The 15,280-nt window shown below is 41.8% G+C and overlaps 1 protein-coding gene across 1 annotated transcript in view; it reads right to left on the bottom strand.

Moving 5' to 3' along the window:
* DDX10 (DEAD-box helicase 10) overlaps positions 1–15,280 on the bottom strand; it is a 244,807-nt gene that overhangs the window by 114,328 nt on the left and 115,199 nt on the right.

Below are 15,280 nucleotides of genomic sequence, written 5' to 3'. Positions count from 1 at the left end.
AGTTTCTTCAGAGAGTGCTTGCCATTGCCAATTCTAAACAATAAATAAAAAGAAAGTACCAGTTGTGTAGCTCAATGCAATGCAGACTGGTCACTCCAGCAAATACCAGATTTTATCAGAGGGATATGAAACAAGATTCTGCAGTCTATTTTTGTGTTCACTTCCTCCAAGATACTATGAGATGCAAGGAACTCAAGTAGGGATTCCACTGAACCCCTTCCCAGTTTTTAAAAAACCCTGAACTGATCCTGAACATTCTGAGGAGCTATTAAATATACTTAACCTTCACTGGGCAGTTCTGAGGACTTTCTACCTCCTTCAAATTAAGCACTGCTTTTTGTTTTTGTCTGTACTTCTGGAAGCCATATGCTGAAGAAGTTCTGGAAACCTTGTTTTTTTGGTTGCTTTGTACAGACTGTATTTCTATTGACATTCACCACTAGGCCTGTGGCAGAAGGAAGTCATACTTTTTTGTATGGCGTACTGATGATGCTAGCAGCTCCTTGACAGGTGTTGCTCATTTGAACTGGACTTGGAAAGAGATTATTCCAGTCGTACAGCTTTAGTTCAAGCCTAGGGAATCTGTGGTCTAGACATCAGTTTCTATTAGCCCTCGCTAATAGTACTATACTATGAACAATAATAAGTACTAGTTAAAGCAGTAACTCATCAGCATATGTGGTGCCACAGGTTTTCCATCTTTACTCCAGTGAGATCTATTTGAAAAGTGTGTCAGAAACAATGAAGGAAATTATGGCCTGTTACCGACTGCCAAAATAAAGCTGCTTTGGGTCTCTTTGGCGGTATGCTATTTAAATGATGCATGGGTCCTAAGAGTCCAGCAGTCGTGCCAAAGCCACACTCCATTCCTAAGCACTGGAGTGCAGCTTTAGTGCAGCTTCCGGATTCTTAGGATGCATGCATCATTTAAACAGCATACCTCCAAAGAGACCCGAAGCAGCTTTATTTTGGCAGTCTGTAACAGGCCTATATAGCTTATTTTTCCCCTCTTCCTTTCAGATTTCGCCTTCAGAACCCTGAATTCCTAAGAGGAAGGGTGGAGTATAAAAAAATAACAACAGTAAGCTGTGTTTATGGGGTTATCCCCCCATGAAGTCCAATTCCATATAGTCCTGCACCTTCCAATAATGGTGTTGCAGTAATTCTGGGGCCTCAAAGGGTTTGCCACAAGAACATAATCACAGCCACTTCTATCAAAACAGCAAGGGTTTGAGTATGGCCCAGATGGAGGATTGCAGGTCTGACATCCAAGGATCAGCCTAACAAAGTACAATGACCATCAGATGATGAACTGGTTACAGCAACTATGGAAATGATGATGATCTAAAATAGTTGTGAATCACACTCTGACGGTAGGATGACCTGCACTGGTGAACTCTTAGGTCTTCAAAATAGTCAAGGTACACTGAGTAATGTAAAATTATTTCACTTCTCAGTAAAAGCTACAAGATGAACAAACTTTCAAGAATTTAAAATGCAACACCTATAAACATGTCTGTTATAAGGTTTATAAGGTAAGAATACATTCTTATTTATAATTCCTTATTTTCAAATATTCATATGCATTTTACAAATTATCTAATTATGCTACAGCTTTTTAGCTACCTTGTTCTAGATACCATTAATACCATTCAAAGATTAATGATTACAACAGATTGCCTTCTAAGCAAAAAATTTGAAATACAGTCAAAACAAAGCTTAGGGGCAGCACAATAACAGTGTAAAATAATAAATGTCCTTATTAGCCATACTAATGCCTCCAAGGTTCTAACATGAGTTTATTAACGCTGGTTTAAATTTATAAATGAGCACATCTCAACTGAGATAAAACATCTAAGGAAAATAATGTTTAAAATGTTGGAATACATTCTAAAAGTGCCAGTCAAAACAAGCCTTGTATTTACTCCTTCAGCTGATGCCCATCTATAGAAAACAAGCCTCAGTCATTATGTCTCCCAAAGATCTGTGGTTCATTCAGTACCACATGAAAAGCAAGTGCCATTAAGAATGTAGAATATAGTCATTCAAAAGTAGAGGCGGGGAATAAAGCTTTTTTAGAATTAAAACCAAACAAACTTAGAACAGATATCTTAAACATAGGGTAAAATCATTTGAAACAGCTGCAAAGCACTCCCAAGGACAGGAGCAATTCAACTGAAGGATGTAAAGTTGAAGGCTTTCATGGCCGGCATCCATAGTTTTTTGTGGGTTTTTCGGGCTATGTGGCCATGTTCCAGAAAAGTTTCTTCCTGACGTTTCGCCCACAAAAAACTATCAACTGAAGGAATTGAAAGGACATTTTTTTTCTTCTTTCTATTCCGTTGCCACCATTTTTAGTAAGCAAAAAAAAAAGGGGGGGGGGAAGGAGGGGGTATTGCTAGTGTACTTTTCACAATAATAAGCCATCCAAACCAAAGGAGAGAAAGCAAGACATGAATATACATTTCCTTGCAGGCTTTAATAGAAATTACATAGTCAGTCAAACCTTGCCCTCTGCAATCCAATTTTTAATCTGCCACTTTCAATAACTATAACATTAGGGAAACAGGCCTTTGGAGGCTATTGAGGGGGGGAATCTGACTCATGCTTTTATTTGTTGTTAGGGTCCTTAACAATGGCAATGTTGGTCCCATTCTGAAAGAAAATAAAAAGACCTTTTGGTCTTTCGGGGGGGGGGGGATCCTTAAAACCTGGTTTAAAGGGTCGTAACAGATACTTCTTATTGAAACCCAGCTTTTGGAGTTACAGAAATTCAAGATTTGTGGGACTTTTCATCAGGCAGACGGAGAAGCAACTAATCAAGAATACTTAATATTACAACCACAGAACATTTAACTAATACACATTCCTGTATAAAATGCATGTCTATTGTATTTAAAAGGTGTGTGGGTGTAGCATAAAATACAACAGGCATCCATGTTTTGATTTATTTATAATATTTCTGTATTGGATCCCAGCCCACAGGGTAATGAACAAACAAAAACCAGTTAAAACAATACAAAGATAAAAACACAATAATATACTTAATAGCACATTGTACTTCTAACCATGCCGTATAAAAGCTTTGCATAAATTAATTCATCATCATAAGAACCTTTTATATAGATTACCATTTTCCCCACAGTGGAGAAAATGGGGGTGAGACACACAAAATGACGTAAGTAGCTGAGCAGGGTTACAGACTGAACAGGTGCTCTAACTACTATATATACTCATGTATAAGTCTAGAAATTTATGTCAAAAAATTGACCCAAAAAACCTGGCTCGACTTATCCAAGTGGTCAATATAAGTAACAAACAAAATCTGAAATCTTATTAAAAAGAAGGAACCATCCCTTGGTGAAAGGGAAGTGTATAATGTGTCTTGGAAGCACTGATCCCCTCTACTCTCTTATCCATCCAGCCTTAAAAGTGAGCACAAAGAGCTATGTCTGCTGGAATTTTATTAGTTCTTTGACATTGTTTTGCTTTGCTTCATCATTTAGATCCTTTGCTAAATGGAAGTTTTACCCTCGACTTATCCATGAGTCATAGCAAAATCCATAATTTTGGCCCCAAAACTTGCCCTCGACTTATACATGAGGTTGACTTATAGTCAAGTGTATATGGTATTCTAAAATCATTTCACCAGTTACCGAAGCACTGTATTGTATTGTATCAGGGCAGATAAAAAATTTCCCTGTCTCCACAGTTAGAGTGTCTGGAATGACTTGGGGGCTTGCAAATGACTCCCTCCCACCCTTCCCCTGGAATTCAAATCTCAAAGGGGCAAAACTATTTCCAATTATTGCAAACCAATGATTTGGAGCTAACCATGATTAGGGAAAACATCTCTGTGCATCCTCAGTGGATCTGAATGAAAGTTAGGATGAATAGCATAAAAAGGAGGAAGAGAATCTTGAAAGATGCTTCTGGCCAACTTGCCTTCCTATAATGTACCTCAGTACTAGACTTGAAAAAAATTGTAACTGGCTGTGCAGGGTTACAGGGTGGAAAAATTGCACATGAAAGTGTTACCAAGTAGTAACTGGTAACACTTACCAAGCAGTAGTTGACTGAATACAATACATGCAATTTCAATTTTCTCCTCTTGTAACCCAGGTTGGATAAACGTCATTAGTTTTGCCAACTTGAAATGTAAGTGTTATGCCCCAAACTGTTCACTTTGTTTCACTAAAGTTTCTCAGTATCGTAATATCTGCATAGAAGCAATTGTGCTCTCCAAAGAGTTTAGAAAGCTTACATTCTGACAAAGTGTTTTATATGAACATTAAGAACACACACATTTCCGTGCACCTAAGCTCTGCAACTCTATAGCAATGTGACATTTAGCAGGCAAAACAGAACCAAGTTTTTAAAAGGGCAGGTCCCAAGCCACACTTTCTATTTTACTGTTTTCCAACTAAGTCATTTATGAGAAGGCAGGGAAGACCTAACATTTAGCCATTATGTGGAATACTAGGTATTTTAATTCGATATCCTGTTATAACAATCATTGAAGCAGTCACAAAGCAGAAAAAAGAAATGACATTGAAAATGTAACCTTTTACAGGAAGATGCCACGAAATAAGAAGGAATTAAATACTCAACAATATCTGCAGAGCTGATTTCCCACCATGGGAATAGTCCAACCAATTTTAAGAACATTGACTTGGGGTTGTTGTCTCAGTTTTGACACATACCTCCCATATTGTTTTTATTATTTTTGGAAGTGTAAACTTTATGTACTCATAAGCAATAGGACGTACAAGACAAGTTTAACTGGTTTATTCTCTTCGGAGAACATTATTCTTCATGCCAGGGAGTTCCAGCAACTCAAGATATGTGAAGCACAGAGGGAAAACAAGTATATTTTACCCACTGAGATTAATTAGATGAAGGCAGCAGTGCAAGCATCCATCTGAAAAGAGAGCAGTCATTGTACTAAACCCCACACTAAAACACTGCTAAAAATGATGAGATTTTGTCTTCTCATTGGTGGGTGGGTAGATAATACACCCAGACGACGTTAGATTTTGGTTAGTGATGACATCTGACACAGTGATGCCACCTTCCAACGTTTTTTGTTCCTAAAATATGTACATGTTATGCTCTTTCGCTCATGCACATGGCTCTTTCTTATCTACTGCATTATGTGTCTAATTCCCGAGCTTATTCTCATGGCTCCTTTTGTCTTCACTAAGGTTGAATAATCCAGGGAAATTAGCCTGTAGCATGAATTATTGGGGAATGCTGTGCATATGTATAATAATAATAATAATAATTGTTTTATTTATATACCCGCTATTCCAAAGATCATAGCGGTGAACAGCAAGTAAGCTAATTAGCAAGTAAGCTAATTTGCCCCCCAACAGTCTGGGTACTCATTTTAGCGACCTCGGAAGGATGCAAGCCTGAGTCGAGCTTGGGCCCTTTTGCTGGTCTTGAACTCGCAACCTTGTGGTTTCGAGTGAATGGCTGCAGTACAGGCATTTACCCACTGCGCCACTGCGCCATGTAAGATGGCAAGGATATGCATCACATAAAGTAAGATCACAGCAATGCAGGAAACTATGTTTGTATGTACAGCGCTGTGTGTTTGTATCTACAGCGCTGTGTAAATCTACAGTGCTATATAAATAAAGTATAATAATAATAATAATAATAATACCAGAACTTTGGAATACTATGCATGTGGTCGATTTATGGCGACCTCATAAATTTCATAGGGTTTTCTTAGGCAAGGAATACTCAAGAGGTGGTACTGCCAGTTCTGTTCTCTGAAATACAGCCTACAGAACCTAGTACCCCAGAGTGAGATTTTCAATAACTCACCAGAGAGGCTACACGGCAATAGCTCCAACTTATTGGAATGCACTCCTAGAAGGGATTAGACTCAGCCTAGCGCCAGCCCCCACACCACCGGGAAGGAGCGCCCAGCGCCCAGCGCGGAGAGGTACTCTGCTTTGCCGCCTGGTGTGGTGCTTTTAGAAGGGGGAGGAGCCGGTGGGAGCGGCTTCCTCTAAAAGGCCAGCCCGCCGGTCCCCGGAGAAACGCCAGCGCTAGCCCCCCACACCATCGGGAAGCAGCACCCAGTGCGGGAAGGACTGTGTGCTGTTGGGCGGGGTTTTTTTTGTTCTTGTGTGTTAATAAGCAGCTGGGAATGATGGCTGCATCTTTCCCCTTCCATCATTGCTGCATCATGGGGGGAGAAGGAGGGTACGGATGGGGGATATGTTTCGGTTGGGGAGGCGGGGGATAAACATCTAGATAAGTGCGGGGCTCCTATTGAGGTAGTGTGGGGCAGGGGAAGGTATGGCGGTAGGAGTGTGGACTTGCGTTACAGGGGAAGGCGAGATCGATGTTTAATATCTATCTCTCCTTCCTGTCCCTCTCCTAACCAAAAGGACCTGAGGGTCATTCCAACCATACCACAAACCATGTCTCTGCTCCTGTGCAATGCCAGGTCCATTAAGAACAAGTCCCACATTGTTCATGACATGCTTGAGGACAACAACTGTGACCTGGCTTGCATTACTGAGACCTGGCTTGGGCCTGAAGGGGAAGCTGTGTGGGCTCAGGCCCTGCCAGCCGGGTACTCACTGAAGGACCAGACCAGGTTAGGTGGGCGGGGGGGGGGGGTTTGCTTTGATCCATAAGAACACCTTGTCTCTTTCCAGGAACCATGTTCGTCAAACTTCCTACATCGAGTGTATTTACTTGACCCTGAAGGCCAGGGACAGTCTAGGGATTTTGTTGGTGTATCGGCCACCTCGTGCGCTAACAGACTCCCTTAACGAGCTGACACAGCTGGTATCGGAGCTGATGCTGGAAACACCCAGGCTACTTGTCCTGGGTGATTTCAACATCCCCTTTGCGACCAACTATGTTCCATTCGGTGCGGCTCGGGAATTCATGGATACCATGACTTCCATGGGCCTGTCTCAACTGGTCTCGGGTCCGACGCATTCTGCGGGTAATACACTCGATATGTTTTTTTTGTACGGACATGGAAAATCCATGGGTGGAAATATCTAATATTTCCCCCTTGTCATGGACGGATCACTTCCTGGTGGAGGCAAAGATCAAGGCTTCTACCCAGATCCCTCCCGGGGGTGGCGGACCTATTCGAATGGTCCACCCTCGAAGGCTGATGGAATCCAAAAGGTTCCAAGAAGCCCTAGAGGGGTATATGGTTGGAAATGACAGCGACTCTGTTGATGCCCGGACTGGTATCTGGGATACCGGTCTTTCCAGGGCTATACACAGTATCGCTCCCAGGCACCCTCTCAGGCCTGCTTCTAAACGAAAGCCCTGGTATACAGAAGATCTCCGGGCACGGAAGCGGGTCCTGCGACGGCTAGAGCATCGCTGGCGGAAACACCTACGCTTAGCCGACAAGACTCTCCTAGACCGCCTCTTGGAGGACTACGGAGAGGCAATACGGGCAGCTAAGAATTCGTTCTATGGTGCTCGTATCGCGTCCGCGGAGTCGCGTCCAGCAGGGTTGTTCAGGGTAGTCAGGGAGCTAACTCAGCTCCCTCCTGCCCCGAACCAGATCCTTGAACCTTCTAAGGCCTGCTGTGACCAATTTAACAACTTCTTCGCGGATAAAATCTCTCGGATAAGCGAAGGTCTTGAAGCCAGCATTAGAGCAGAACCTAGAGCAGAGGTATCCAGAGCTTCCGTGGACTCAGTTATACTGGATCAGTTCGAGTCTGTTAGTACCGAGGATGTGGACAGGATCCTTCGGAGTGTTAGGAAGACAACATGCTCTCTCGATCCCTGTCCCTCATGGCTAGCGGCACAGGGGGGGGCGGTTGTGACCTCATTGTTACACCGGATTATTAATACATCCTTGAGGGATGGGCAACTTCCATCTAATTTGAAATTAGCCATAGTAAAACCTTTGTTAAAAAAACCCTCCCTTGACCCCCTGTTGCATAACAATTATTGGCCAGTCTCGCTACTGCCATTTTTGGGGAAGGTGATCGAGAGGGCGGTTGCTCTCCAGCTTCAATCGATCCTGGATTAAACGGATTGTCTAGACCCATTTCAAACCGGCTTTCGGGCGGGTTACGGGGTTGAGACTGCCATGGTCGCCTTGGTCGATGATCTCCGTCTGGGCATTGACAGGGGTAGCGTGTCCCTGTTGGTGCTCTTGGACATCTCAGCGGCTTTCGATACCATACACCATGGTATCCTTCTGGAGCGCCTGGCGGAGGTGGTAATCGGGGGCACTGCGCTCCAGTGGTTCCGGTCCTACCTCTCTGGGAGGTTCCAGATGGTGCAGCTGGGAGACGTGTGCTCCGACAGGAGACCCCTAACATCTGGGGTCCCTCAAGGAGCCATTCTGTCTCCCATGCTTTTTAACATTTACATGAAACCGCTGGGAGAGATAATCCGGAGACATGGGGCGCAGGGTTATCAGTACGCTGATGACACCCAAATAGTCTTCTCTATGCCTCCAACTGATGCAGTGACCGGGGATGGCATCTCTCCTCTCGTGGCCTGTTTGGAGTCGGTAATGGGCTGGATGAGGGAAAACAGACTCAGCCTGAATCCAGAGAAAACGGAAGTACTTGTGATAGGTTCTCCTGGTCCAGGGATGGCGGTAACTCCACCCATCCTGAACGGGGTCACGCTCCCCGTGAAGGACTCTGTACGCAGCCTGGCGGTGCTCCTTGACTCGTCGCTCCACCTTACATCCCAAGTGGATGCGACAGTCAGGAGCACCTGTTATCAGCTTCGGCGGATACGCCAGCTGCGTCCCTACCTGGGCCAGAGGGACCTTGAAACTGTTGTACATGCTCTGGTAACCTCTCGCTTGGACTTCTGCAATGCGCTCTACATGGGGCAACCCTTGTACCATACCCGGAAGCTGCAATTAGTGCAGAATATGGCAGCCCGACTGGTCACTAATACATCTAGGGCCAGTCACATAACACCAGTGCTTAAAGAGCTGCACTGGCTGCCTATTTGCTTCCGGGCACAATACAAGGTGTTGGTCATTACCTATAAAGCCCTAAATGGCTTGGGCCCAGGGTATCTGATGGACCGCCTCTCCCCATATAATCCGCCCCGCACTCTCAGATCATCTGGGCAGCAACTTCTTAGAGTTCCGGAGGCCAGGTTAGTTTCCACTTCCAGGAGGGCCTTTATGATCTCGGCCCCCAGCCTCTGGAACTCGCTGCCCACAGAGCTCTGCGCAGCCACCTCCCTATCCCAATTTAAGAAGGAGCAGGCTTACCCCTGAATACTTCCCCCCAGAATGTTTACTCACCCCCCCCTTCCTCTGCCAGCATTGTAGACTGGCATGAGGTTGTAATGTTTTTAATATGTCTAGGTTTTTACTTGTGATATGGTCTTCTGTATATTGTATTTGCTTTGGTGTTTATTGTATTGTACAATTTTGCTGTACACCGCCCTGATTTGAAGAAGGGCGGTATAAAAATAAAACTTTTATTTATTATTATTATTATATTGGAAGCCTTTAAAAAGGCACTGAAAACCCATCTTTTTCAGTTAGCATATCCTCCCAACTCTATATAGAGATATTACACCCCGATAAGACAGTGTGCCTAACCAAAACTGATAGTGTGACTGTTGATATATTGCTTTTAAGGTTTTTAATCTGTATGAAATTTTGATATATTGTATTGTATTTTATTACAATATGTTATAATTTGGTATGTAAACCGCTTTGATCTGGAGGAAAGGCGGTATATAAATAAAAGTTTTATTTATTATTATTTATTTACTGTTTATAGCTTCTCAAAAAAATTAAATCAGGCATGACTAATTTGTCTCATTGACTCCAACAGTTCTGCTCTAATAGGAGAAAAGAGAAACTTCCCATTTTACAGTGAAGGATTAGTTTTCAAATTCTCATTGCTGCTTCTTTCATAATACATTACTCTAAGGATGCATCTGCACCACAGAAATAATCCAGTTTGACATCACTTTAACTGTCATGGCTCAATGCTATGGAACTGTGGCAATTGTAGTTTGTTATGGCACCAGAGCTCCTTGACACAGAAGATTAAATCTCACAAAACTACAATTCCCAGAATTCCATAGCCCTGCACCATGGCAGTTAAAGTGGTGTCAAACTGGATTATTTTTGCAGATGCAGCCTGAGCTACCAAATATTACTAAATGTTCCTAATTACAGTAAAATAATCCCAGAAAAATTTTGTTTAAAACCCAAATGAGAAATCTATTCCCCAGCCCCCATATTTTCCAGGCATACACAGCTGACTTTTGCAAGTGAGATAGAAATGATTTAGCCCCTCGTTCAGAGGGAGGTCCTGAATCTTTGGATGTTTTCCTTGTATGTGGATTAATTTATTTTATACACCACTATCCCAAAGTTGGGATACAAGTGTCATGTTGTCGTTACCTCCAGTTCAGAGACACAAGCCTTAGAAAAGTCAAAAAGCTTTATTCAGAAAACTGAGTTGATCACAGCATAACGATGTTGTCAGGACTGAAGCGTTTTCCATTAAGACAGTACATTAAAAACGCATAGTGATTCAAATGTTTTTTGTGGGCTAACATCCCATTCATCTACAAATCAAGCCATTCCTTTTCCCAGGATTACCCCTCCTTTCCTCTCTGTACCAAGTGTTCTCACAGAACTGATCTTGGTAGCTCACAGCTCATTTTTCTTCCCCACACATCTACACATTATCTAACACTATGAAAGATAAGCAATCCTTCCACCCAGCATCGTCAACTATGTCTATCAATCAAGTACTATAAAGCATATACAAAATATATGGCTAGCAAGCATGGCAGGAACTATGATCCTGACAACGAAGCAGTTTACTGCATATTGGGATACTAAAATATCTAGCAAAACAGAACAAATTACAAATATGAAATACAGTGCGCCCGCATCATATGCGGGTGTGCTTTACGTAGCTTTCAGAATACGCTGAAAGCCGTGCAGGGAAAAGGGGTGGCGCGTCCCATAGGGATGAATGGGTGCACAAGCCCCATTCATTTAAATGGGGCTCGAGCATAGGCAGTATTTGATTTACACAGGAGAGTCCGGAACGGATCCCCCACATAAAGTAAGGGCGCACTGTATACATAAATTTACAGCGCTCTATAAATAAAGCATGATGATGATGATGACGATGATGATAATGATAAACAGTCATTAAAACCCTTTAAAAGCCATCCTCATAAACACACAACACCTGAATACTGCAAAAGTACTGGTGAGAATATTCGTGCTGAGAAAACCTATTGTCCTAGCGCAGGAAACTGAAGCCTTAAAAGGGCTGGCTGAACTGTCTCTCCAATTAACTGAGAACAAGTCTATCTCAAATTAATAACATATTTATATCAGAGGTGACGCAAGTGCAGCCTACAGATACATACAGCCCCCAGCTGTATTTCTGCAGCGACCACCAAGGTCACCATGATATCCCTTAATATCCTAAAGATGATTTAGGTAATTTTCAACTCAGAATAGCTTCAAATGTCATGAAACCACACTTAAATGAATTGGTTTTCTTTCTCTTAGTCTCAGTAACCCCAACTGCTCACCAAACCAAATACAGCAAAACAAAACTGGAACCATATCACATAATTTCCAGTTCCAAAAAAACTGCACTTGTGTGACCTGAAATCAGAACATGGAGCCAAAACTGGACTCCACCCTGATGCATTTTCTGACTACAAGTTAAAGGGAAAGTCCATCTCCAGAAGACACAGCTCCGAATATAGAAAGAAACAACAGGGATGCCGAAAGGCATCTGGTTTGAGAAATATCAAATATTAATGAAAATTTTATATAATACATATGAAAAATAATCTTGTCCAGTATAGCAGTGTATTCTTAAATATCTTTACATTTTTATGTTTCATATTAAAACTAAAATTTAAACATATTCTTTATTTTCCCCCTTTGATTTCTTGTTTGAAGTACAGTATTGAATTTACAATAATATTTACACCAACACTTCTAAGACACCATTTGACACTTCCCCTGTTAAATGACCAATGGACTATCATTGTATTATAATCCACCAAGTAGAAAATATGCTTCAAAATAATGTAGATAAAATGTTACATTTCTAGGTTCCCAAAACTTGTTCCACACCTACTCAAAATAGCCTTTAGCAAGGGACAACACTGGAGAGGATAAACTTAATTTTAGGGTTTTTGTATCCAATACATGTGACATTAAACAATGAGTTGAGAGGCAAAATGCAAAATTAATATTTTGATGTTTTATCTGTTACCTTTTTTTAAAAAAATGCTTCCAGTTAAACTAAGAAAGTTTAATAAGGGCAGATACAAACTTTGATGCAAAACCAAGAACACTATTTTGCTGACACTCTAAAAATATTTCTTCCTGTCAAGTTCTTTCTTTCAAGTTCTAAAACATACTGTTGATGGGGAAAGGGTAACATTCTCTGTTGAAATAAAAAGCCCCAGTTGAACTTATTCCAATTAATTGTGACAAGCACATTTCCTCTTTTAAAAAATGAGCAGAAATATGCATTAAAAGAAAGAAATACAAGGTTGTTATCAAAAGGAGCCTTCCATGAATTCTCCCCTAACATGCATCTTAGACTCCAGATGTGTACTACAGCTGAAATCACTGGTTGTGAGCAGTGAAATGAGCTCACCTATGAAGCGTTCCAAGCTACAGAGGAGAACTTGACAATGCACTGCCATTTCTAGTACTGTACTAGAATAATGTTTCTTACACAGTGGGTCTTTGGTATCCGCTGGAGTTTGGTTCCAGGAACACACACACACACACACACACACACACACACACACACACACACACCCATGGGGCCCAAAATCCATGGGTGAAGCAGTATGAGTCCCTGTTATTGATCCAACCAAATGTCCTTATATTATGGTGTAGCTTGCCTGTTGTCTGAATGGCTGCATTGGAATAATCCCCAATAGTGATAAAATTAGGATATTCTCTCTTTAAACATTTCTTACAACCATCTCCAAAACTGTATGTCTAAAACTGTATAACAGAGTTCTTGGGAAAATTAACTCTCAGAATCATTCCCTGTAGTATTCATATTATTTTTGGCTTGTGTCTTCCTGGGCAATTCTGAGAATCCCAATCCAAAAGAGCAACCCACCCAAACTCTGATATAAACATATGCTTGATTTAGTGTAGGGTTTTGTTTCTTTTTGGAGATAAAATAAAAATGAAATAATTATTTTTATGCCATTTGTTTTGCTCTGCCTGTTCTTAGGTCATCCTTTGTATACTTGCTAGGTTCTCTAAAAAGGGAAACATCATGGGATGGATTAAAAAACAGCCACCAGATATTATGAGTAAATTACATTTATCTGAATCTGAATCAGAAACAGAATCCTAAGGGGAAGAAATATTGTTATATACATCAATGTGTTCAGTGTAAAAATTGGATGTATAAAATTGTATTTAGCCTTTGAGCACTGTAATACAGCAAACAAGCCTAAGAGATATTGGTGAAAAAGTATTCCAAAATTATTGGAAGCAAACATCAATATTTTAAGGAGCAAGCATTAGGGGGTTTAGGCACCCTACATAAAGCATGCTGAATAAATAATTCTCATACCTAGACTCAGAAACAGGTAGTAGCAGGTTTCTTGCCATACTTAAAATAGTGGTACTAGGATTTTACTGGCCATACTATCATCTCCCCATTCTATAGAAAAAATGTAGTATGTATCTCAGATCTGCTGCAGAAGCAACTCTGTGCTCTAAAAATCAGAAACTAGCCTCAGAAAACATATTTCTTCCTGGAAGTTTTTTTCTCCTCTTTAACTGACTGGTATTAACCACGAGACAACTGAATATGCAATGTCACTATCAGTCAAGTTACAGCTTAACTATAGCTTACAAATTCCCCATGACATTATTGCAAACAAGCTAGTAAAATGTGGGCCAGACAAAGTAATTGTTACATGGATTTGTAATTGGTTGACTGGCCGAACCCAAAGGGTGCTCAACAATGGCTCCTTTTCATCCTGGAGAGAAGTGACCAGTGGGTTCCACAGGGTTCTGTCCTGGGCCCATTGCTATTCAACATCTTTATCAATGACTTGGATGACAGAATTGGGGGCACACTTATCAAATTTGCAGATGACACCAAACTAGGAGGAGTAGCTAATACCCCAGAGGACAGGATCAAGATTCAAAATGACTTTATTAGATTAAAAGGTTGGGCCAAAGCTAACAAAATGAACTTCAACAGGGAGAAATGTAAGGTACTGCACTTAGGGTGGAAAAATGAAATGCACAGATATAGGATGGGGGACACCTGGCTGAACGAAACCACATGTGAAAGGGATCTGGGAGTCCAAGTAGACCACAATTTGAACATGAGTCAACAGTGCAACTCGGCAGTTAAAAAGGCCAATGCAATTTTAGGCTGCATCAATAAAAGTATAGTATCTAGATCAAGGGAAGTAATAGTTCCACTCTATTCTGTTCTGGTCAGGCCCCACCTGGAATAATGTGTCGAGTTCTAGGCACCACAATTTAAAAAGTATGTGGAGAAACTGGAGCATGTCCAAAGGAGAGCGACTAAAATGGTGACGGGTCTGGAAACCATGTCCTATGAGGAACGACTTAGAGAGGTTAAGAGGTGATATGATAGTCCTGTTTAAATATTTGAAGGGGTGTCATATTGAGGAGGGAGGAAGCTTGTTTTCTGCTGCTCCAGAGACTAGGACACGGAACAATGGATGCAAGCTACAGGAAAAGAGATTCCACCCTAACATTAGGAAGAACTTCCTCACAGTAAGGGCTGTCCAACAGTGGAACACAATCCCTCAGAGTGTAGTAGAGTTTCCTTCCTTGAAGGTCTTTAAACAGAGGCTTGATGGCCATCTGTCGGGGATGCTTTGATTTAGATTTCCTGCATGGCAAGGGGTTGGACTGGATGGCCCGTGCGGTCTCTTCCAACTCTATTATTCTATGATTCTATGAAAAACTTGATTCCAAGCTCTGTTTATAAGGAATATCCTGATAGCACTGATGTTGGAGTAACTTTAAACTCTGACTAAAGTTAAAAGGAGGAAGAAATGAAGAATTTGCATGAAATCAATCAAAAGCAATCTTTGGCGGGTTATAGACCGCCGCTCTGAGTCGGTCTCCCGCCGGCGCCATTTGCTCCGTGAGGGAGCCACAGCAGCCACACCGCGCGGCTTCCGCACGAAGCAAAAAAGAAGCTCCATTTTGGAGCTTCTTCTTGCGGCGCCTCTATGACGTCGCGAGGCGCCTGGGGTGGACTCGCGTCCG

The sequence above is a fragment of the Sceloporus undulatus genome, chromosome 3 (genome assembly GCF_019175285.1).
Source record: "Sceloporus undulatus isolate JIND9_A2432 ecotype Alabama chromosome 3, SceUnd_v1.1, whole genome shotgun sequence".
Classification (NCBI taxonomy): Eukaryota; Metazoa; Chordata; class Lepidosauria; order Squamata; family Phrynosomatidae; genus Sceloporus; species Sceloporus undulatus.
The sequence above is the reverse complement of the archived record's forward strand: the minus strand, read 5'-3'. Positions and strand labels throughout refer to the sequence as shown.